Source organism: Tasmannia lanceolata, unplaced genomic scaffold, assembly GCF_043159265.1.
Source record: "Tasmannia lanceolata isolate RefF3 unplaced genomic scaffold, GAP_Taslan_0.1 ptg000012l, whole genome shotgun sequence".
Lineage (NCBI taxonomy): Eukaryota > Viridiplantae > Streptophyta > Magnoliopsida > Canellales > Winteraceae > Tasmannia > Tasmannia lanceolata.
Window position 1 is genome coordinate 19,747,123 of NW_027518689.1, and position 8,054 is coordinate 19,755,176.

Here is an 8,054-nt window from a genome sequence, read left to right on the forward strand (position 1 = left end):
GCATGACCCGGGGATGAGTAAAGAAAGCAAACAAATCCTAACTCATCACATCTAAGAAAGCAGTAAACAACCACATGCAGAGCTATAACTAAACAGACAATGATAGATATAATGAGATAAGGAAAGCAGTAAAATAATCACACTAACATGCGAACCTATGCGAGAGATAAGGTTAAGAAAATAACAATCAATCACATGCTTGAGAAGCAAACAAACTAGAAGCGACGCATGAGAAATCTGAAGCAAGTACACGACAAGCTAAAAGATGCAAGAAAAGAAAAGAATCAGAAAACCATCGGTATGCGAGAACCAAAAACTGCCAGGAAAAAGAAAGTGGAACACACAATAGGCTCAGAGGGCGATTCAAAAGGAATCAAGCCCAGCGATCCTAATCTGCTGAAGATCGGACAAGTCTCGCGATCGTCATGACCTTATCGTTGGGCTCGGCGAGGACAATCCCTGTGAAGGGACCATGCCACATCATCGCCCGTCCCAAAACCCGATAAAACGTCAGAAAACCAATGAAAATTGGAAAACCACGATCAAAATCGGAAATGGAATGAAAAGGGGACTCCGAGTGACCTGGCGATCATCATCCTTGCCCATTTTTGTTTTGAAAGGTTTGAAAATGTTTGAAAATATTTATTAAAAAGGTTTGACTGGACTTGGGTGGACCCAAGCTACCTACGTACCCTGTGGAAAGGGATCAAGCCAACGTAGTTCGAAACAGCTTTTTTCGAAAAACATTTTTGGTGTTTTTGATGTTTTTTGTTGTTTTTAGATTTTTGTTGTTTTTATCCCTTTGATTGAATAGGGGTTTTGGCTCAGGAGGTTTCCGTCCGTCGTCGCCTAAACCCGAGAGAAGTGTTCCCAAAATCGATAGGATCCCGTAATACGAAAAGAATCCCGAGGAACTCGCAGAGAATAGTCCCGAAAGAAATCAAGGTAGAATCCCTAGATCCTATAAGAAATGATGACCTCAGAAAGAAGGGAAACCCCTACGCCCTGTAAGAATCCCAAGAAGGGAGGAGAATGTGAAGGGCAAAGGGTTGGCTCAAGAATCATTCTGTCATCGCCACTTAGACCCGACAGAAAACTTCTGAAATCAATGGATGATATAGGAACCTTGAGATCCAAGGAAAAACCTAAGACTAAGAGAAGCCTCGAAAGGGAAGGAAAGAGAAAGCTAAGGTGGTCCTGAAAATCCCAAGAGACCGCGAATATGATGAACACAAGAACCCTATGAAGATCCTAAACATTGAGGCAGAGTTGGAAAGAGAATCGAAGAATAAATGGTGAGGAATTTATCATTTGGATTGACTTGTTCAATATGAAGTGGAGTCAACTGGGCCAAAGATGAAAGATTGGTCATGTCTATCGGCTTGTTGAAACCAATTTGGCCGGGATAAGAGGGAAAGTTAATCTTGTACCTGCTGTTACTGCGAAAATGACAAGTAACAACCCCTCTCTCTAGTCTTTCTAGTGTGACCAGTAGAAGCAAAACAAGTCGAGGGCAAAAACTTCTTATAAGAGTGAAAGATCAGGCTCTCGAATGTTCGGGCTCAGAGATCACTGCCGAATTCAAAACTCCTTGCTCTCGTCCTTCTAGGACCCCACATTAGAAAGTTAAAGCTATAAGAATGCACATAAAACAGAATCTAAAAGTGAAGACTTGTGCTCTTTTTCAAGGATCAGACACACCAAGATAACCATAAAATTGAACTATGAAATGACCCAAACCTATTCATGAGCCACATACGCATAGAGATATGAGTTGGGTCTAGGCGATTTAACAAATTATAGCGAGACAATTATCAAGACATGAAGAAGATTCTTAGACACTATTATGCTTTAACAATGGTAAGATCAATTTAATCATGTCTTTTCCTTTTAGAAATTTAACTCGAGACTTCCCTTAAAACACCAACAGCAAAGAAGAAGACAACATAAAGCTATCATCACAACATGGTGGTGCAAATAGCAAACATAGTTAGGCCAATAACATTTCCACTAGCAGCAAAGAATGAAAAAAAATTTAATCGAGGGCATTGACATCGCCATGCTTCAGCAATCACACTGATTCACTGTCTTTTCCTTTTGAATGGCTACTGATATGAACACAACCCTGCTAATAGCTACACAAAAACTAGCCTCATCTCCTAGTTTACAAAACTGTCAGAGCTTATTACCGGGTTTAACTACGATACCTCAAAAGACTCTCAAGAAACTAATTGAGGTATAAAAGCAAGCAGAGCTTGTGCAGCCATTAGACATGGTTGGACTGATATCAGTAAAAACAAGGATTAGAGAAGGAGATCTCTGCCATTACTTACAATTGAGATTTAAGAACGTGGATCAAGTGCAGGATCTAACTTCTTAAATCTCTATGATTAAACAACAAATGACGAGATGAAGGAAAACAGATTCAACACCTAGCAATGAAAAAAAGCAAGATGAGAGAACCCACAGTACTCTCTCATTGACATGATTCATCTACTAACTCCGAATTAAATGAAAGAAAAAATTATTACCTGAATTCCTCAATTAGCAATGGATGAGATTTGGACCTCGGAATCCTTCGCTAGAACCCTCGGATGAAGAAGACTTGCTTCGACTCCTTCTTACAAGCGATGTCGGATGATCGGAGCACGGCTATGTTGATCGGAGATGATGGCGGATTCCGCGGAGGTTTGTCGGAATTGAAGAACGGTCGGATTGGATTTATGAGGTTGAGAATGGTGTAGAGGTGGTGGTGATGATGAGCTCAGATTCCGGTGGGGTTTGCCGGAGGATGTGGCCGGAGTAATGGTGGCTGTTAATGGGGGTGGAAGAGATAAGGAAAAACAGGGTACGGTGACTGCAATGGAGAGGAAGAGAGTTGATGGGGAGTAGAAGATGATTGAAATGGGTTTATATGGAGGAGGGATCGTAGAAATGATTGTGGAAATATTGGGCTCGGATCTACAGAGGAAGGGTGGCCGGATTCCGACCGATGTCACCGGAGAAGGTGAAGTGGGTTTACAGATGGTGTCTGTGAAGATGGAATTGGGTTTGAAGAGGTGGTTCGGTGGAGGAGATGGCTTGTGGGTGTGGAGAAGAGAAGATGGGGATGATGTGAAGGAGGTGGGATATGATCAGATTTGAGGGGGTTTAATGGGTGGGGTTTTGAAGGAGGAGATGATGTGGGTTTGGTCGAGCGGTGGCTGGCCGGAGTTAGGGCGAGGTTGCTGTGGTGGTGGAGAGGGAAAAAAAGGAAGTGGGTTTGGTCGAGCGGTGGCTGGCCGGAGTTAGGGCGAGGTTGCTGTGGTGGTGGAGAGGGAAAAAAAGGAAGTGGGTTTGGATGGGTTAGATCGGTGGCTGAGGGTGGTGGAGAGGGTTTGGATTAGAGAGGGATAAATATGGGTGGGGAGGAGTTGGTCGGAAGTGATGGGGCTTACCGGATTCCGACGAGGATCGTCGGGGAAGATGAAGATGGTGGTTCGGCCGGCAGCAACAAGGTGGTCGCAAGGTGGTTGGAGGTGGTGATTCGGTCTCCACCTCTCTCCCTTTCTCTCTCTCTCTCTCTCTCTCTTTCTCTCTCTCACTCTCTGTAAAAAAAAATGAGAAAAGAAAAATCTCCCCTCCTCTCTCACGAGCTCTCTTGTATTTTATACTCAGGATTTTTCTCGATCTAATCCCTATCTTCCATTTTCTGCCTTCTCATCTCAGCCATCCCTTTCCCTCTGCTAGCCCTAGTGCCCTTTTAGAAACCCTAAAAATCTAGAAGGCTCTAATATAATCCAAGCCCTACACTTCACTTTTTTGATCCTACAGCCCATGTTTATTGCTTGCAAAGGAAGCAACACTCATTTTATCAAAATACCCCTAGGACAAGGTGATTTTACAACCTCCTACCATTAGGCTCTACTTGCCTTTTCTTCCTATCAATGGGCACCCCCACTTGATTGTTTCACTCCCCTCTTCTAAAAGGGAAAATATATATGCCTCCCCTTTCTTCCTCGGACAGCCCTCCTTAGCATATTTTCTGCGCTACAGGGGGTGGTCTAAGCAAGGAAGGGGAAAGGGCGAATTATTTATCCCTAGATATTTTTCCAGGGAAATGATATTGACACACCCATATTTTGATAATTTTCTAATTTTTGCACAAATGAATGAGGAGGTCGGGGCGGTTGAACGGAGAATATCAATGGGATTCAGAGATCACTCGGGCTTTCAGAATATTTTGAGAAATAATTTTGAAGTGGGTAATTTCGAATTTTTCAGGCTCTTTTGCAATTGGGCCTCGGTCTTCAGTTTTCAAGGCACTTCGGGAATCATATTTAGGAACTTGAAAATTGAGTTTGGGGAATCTTGGATTCAATTTCAGGGATCGATTTCAGGATTTATTCAACTTTTTTGGGAAAATAGGGCCAGGTCAAAATGGGGTGTCTACACATGTCGATTCCTGTGGTCCCAATTTTCTGGTGAATAAGAGACTGCAATTCCAAAAATTTAATTTTGCGATTTATAATTAGACACATCTTCGTCCCACCAACATATTGGAATGATACTTCATCCTTCAAGTACCCATCAACGTGTAAGATAAAAGAAGCCCTTATTTCTACCATCTTCACAACAATCTACTTGTAAGATCAAAGAACCACTATTAGGACATCTAAACTGTGAACCACCATAACATCTGAGGCCCAATGAAATACTATTAGATTGTGTGAAGCAATATTTCTACTATGGAACCACTATTTATACCTTGGAACCACTACATACTGGTAAATAGTGGTTCCTAGGTAAAATTAGTGGTTCCTAGTGTTTAAAATCCAATAAATACAGTCATTCTCACTATTTATAGTGATTTTGACTGCATAATTATTTCAATCTCACAATTTAAACTCTCAGAACGGAACAAGTATTAGGCCATCTAAACTATGAACCACTATAAGATCTAACTGTTTAGACAACTATTTAACCCATTGTTCATACATTCATTGCAACTTTGACATCCACTTAAGTAATATTAGATTGTGTGAAGCAATATTTCTACCTTGGAACCACTATTTATACCTTGGAACCACTAAATACTGGTAAATAGTGGTTCCTAGGTAAAATTAGTGGTTCCTAGGTATAATTAGTGGTTCCGAGTGTTTAAAATCGAATAATACGGTCATTCTCACTTTTTATAGTGGTTTTGACTGCATAACTATTTCAATCTCATAATTTAAACTCTCGGAACGGAACAAGTATTAGGCCGTCTAAACTATGAACCACGATAAAATCTGACTGTTTAGACAACTATTTAACCTATTGTTCATACATTCATTGCAACTTTAACATCCACTGAAGTAATATTAGATTGTGTGAACCACTATTTATACCTTGGAACCACTATTTATACCTTGGAACCACTAAATACTGGTACATAGTGGTTCCTAGGTAAAATTAGTGGTTCCTAGGTATAGTTAGTGGTTCCTAGTGTTTAAAATCCAATAAATACAGTCATTCTCACTTTTTATAGTGGTTGTAATTGTATAGACATGAGTTTCATCCTGGTTTACTTTAAATAGAAACATAGAGGGCAATAGAGAGATATAGAGAAATTATGACAATACACCAAAGCATTGGAAAGAGGATGATGACAATAACAAATGCCTAACACAACCATAACAAATCCCTAACAAGTAAACAAGATGATGACAATACACCATAGCAGTGTAAGGAACATGTTAAATGTATGCAAATGTATCACAATGGACCTACTTGAGAAGCTTAGGTTTGATAGCCAAAGAAAAGATCCAATAAAATCTACATTTTAGGAGAGGGGAGTTTCACCTCTCTGCAATGGAATTTCGTTTGGGATTTTTACAACAGCCAATGGACTTTGATTTTGGCGTGGGAAGAAGAAGGTAAAAAATTCAAATTGGTAGGTGAAATGCGTTGGGAATTGTTGCTTACTTTCTTGTAGGGGTGCAACCCGCGTCGGGTTGAGGCCAACCCGACCCAACCCGATTTGTAATTTTCTCAACCCGACCCAACCCGATTTCACCATTTGTTTGATTTCTCCATTTTATTCTTGTATTTCCATCTCATCCTAGTCATTAGATGTTCCCCAACAAGAGGGTTAATTAGGACAACTTTCACCAAGTTTTTTATTTCTTTCTAGATTTGAGTTATATAATGACAAAACAAACATAGAAGTAAAAATTTTATACATATTGGAATTGGAAATCGGGTTTCAGGTCGGGTCGGGTTGCCCGACACCCAACCCGATTTCCAATTCAGGTTGATTTTTCCCAACCCAACCCAACCCACCCAACCCAAATTCGGGTTCAACCCGACCCAAGTTGCACCCCTACTTTCTTGGAGGGAAAGGCAGCATAAGGGCATTTTAGTCATAAAATACTCCTTGGGATGCGTTTCACCCCTTTTTGAGAAATTAGCCAACTCTACCCTTTTTTGAGATTTTCGGATAAAAATCACAACTTTTTGAGAATTTTCCCAACTTCAATTGGTATCAAATCTAAGAATATGTCAGTCTTATCATTGAGATGATTTATCCTCTTTCGTTAGAGAGATAGCCGTACATAAATTAAATGGTGAATGGATGATGTTTATGCAAAGGAGGAGCCCTGTGTGCAAGGAAATTTTTATTAGAAATTTTTTTCTAGGAAAAATGGAGAAATTATATGGTGCAAGGCCTTACAACAATAAGGCCCTTGTACGGTAGAAGTACCAACCTTGATATTTGATCCAACAGCAGCTCCTCAAGAAGTGAGCTGCTGTTGGATCAAATATCAAGGGTGGTATCCCTACCGTATTGTTGTATGGCCTTACACCATATAAAAACTCGGAAAAATGAATCTACCAACTTTTGATAATCTCATTTTGCATAGATCTTTTTTCCAAAAATTCAAGACAGCTATGGACGAATGCCTTAAATTTTTTATGCCAAAATAGGGTGCTATTTTTTCGCAGGTAAAATCAAGTCAGGCGATAAAATTTACCTCCATAAAAATGGATGTCAATTTGTTTTATGTTGAAAAAATGAACAAAAAACAAATGTTGTGTCCATTTTTTTACGTTGAAAGAAACGGAGCGTAGCGGTGCAAGTTTGGCCCTGTCAGCCCTGAGCCCGAATAGGGTCAGGGCTGGATTTTCCAATCCTGGGGGCGGGTCAGGGTTCATTTTTTTAGACCCTGACTCAGGTCGGGTCGGGTTCTGGGTTAATGCCTTGGGTACCCGGACCCGGCCCGGCCCAACCCTAAGTTTTCTATTATAGAATTGAACCATCTATGCATGTTTCTTTTGCTAATGTTTTCTATTATCTTGGATTTATGTTTCTTTAGATTATTATTATTAATTGTCTCTGTTGCCTGTCATGTTGTTGAATTCATATTGTCTTATTTTGTTCCCTTTCTCTGTTTATTGATCATTTTGTTCTATATAATAAGTGGTTGCTTTATTTTTGGCACTCTCAACAGGTATTTGCACTAGGGTCAATTAGGGCCGGGCCGGCCCAGCCCTGCCCAATCAGGGCGGGCTAGGGCCAGCACTGAGCCCTGTAGGGTGGGCAATGGGTTGAGGTTTTTCGGCCCTGACTCAGAGTCAGGGCAGGTCAGGGCCGAGATAATGGGATCCAGGGTTGGGCTAGGGTTTTGAAAAACCCGACCCAACCCGACCCTGTTGCATCCCTAACGGAGCATAAGGAAATAAGAGTATAAGGAGAGCCAAAATAGACTTTTGTAGAAGTTCGCCATCGACATGAAAATCTCATGTTGAGCTTTTGCATCAAAAACTGTAAACCTCTCATCACACATCTCAAATTAATAGTGACCTCCAAGTGATTGTGGAAATATCCTTATTCCTCGTCATATGCATGTGTTCAATGGTAAGAATATGATCGAAATTCAACTGAGAAGAGAGAAAACAGGAAAAGAGAGAAGAAACCATGAAGCAATCTTCAATGCTCAAGCTTTTTGTGACTTTTTTCCACAAAAAATGCATTAAACAAGGTTTCTTTTCAATTTGTTGAAGCTTTTTTTTTTTTTTTTAATGATTGTGTT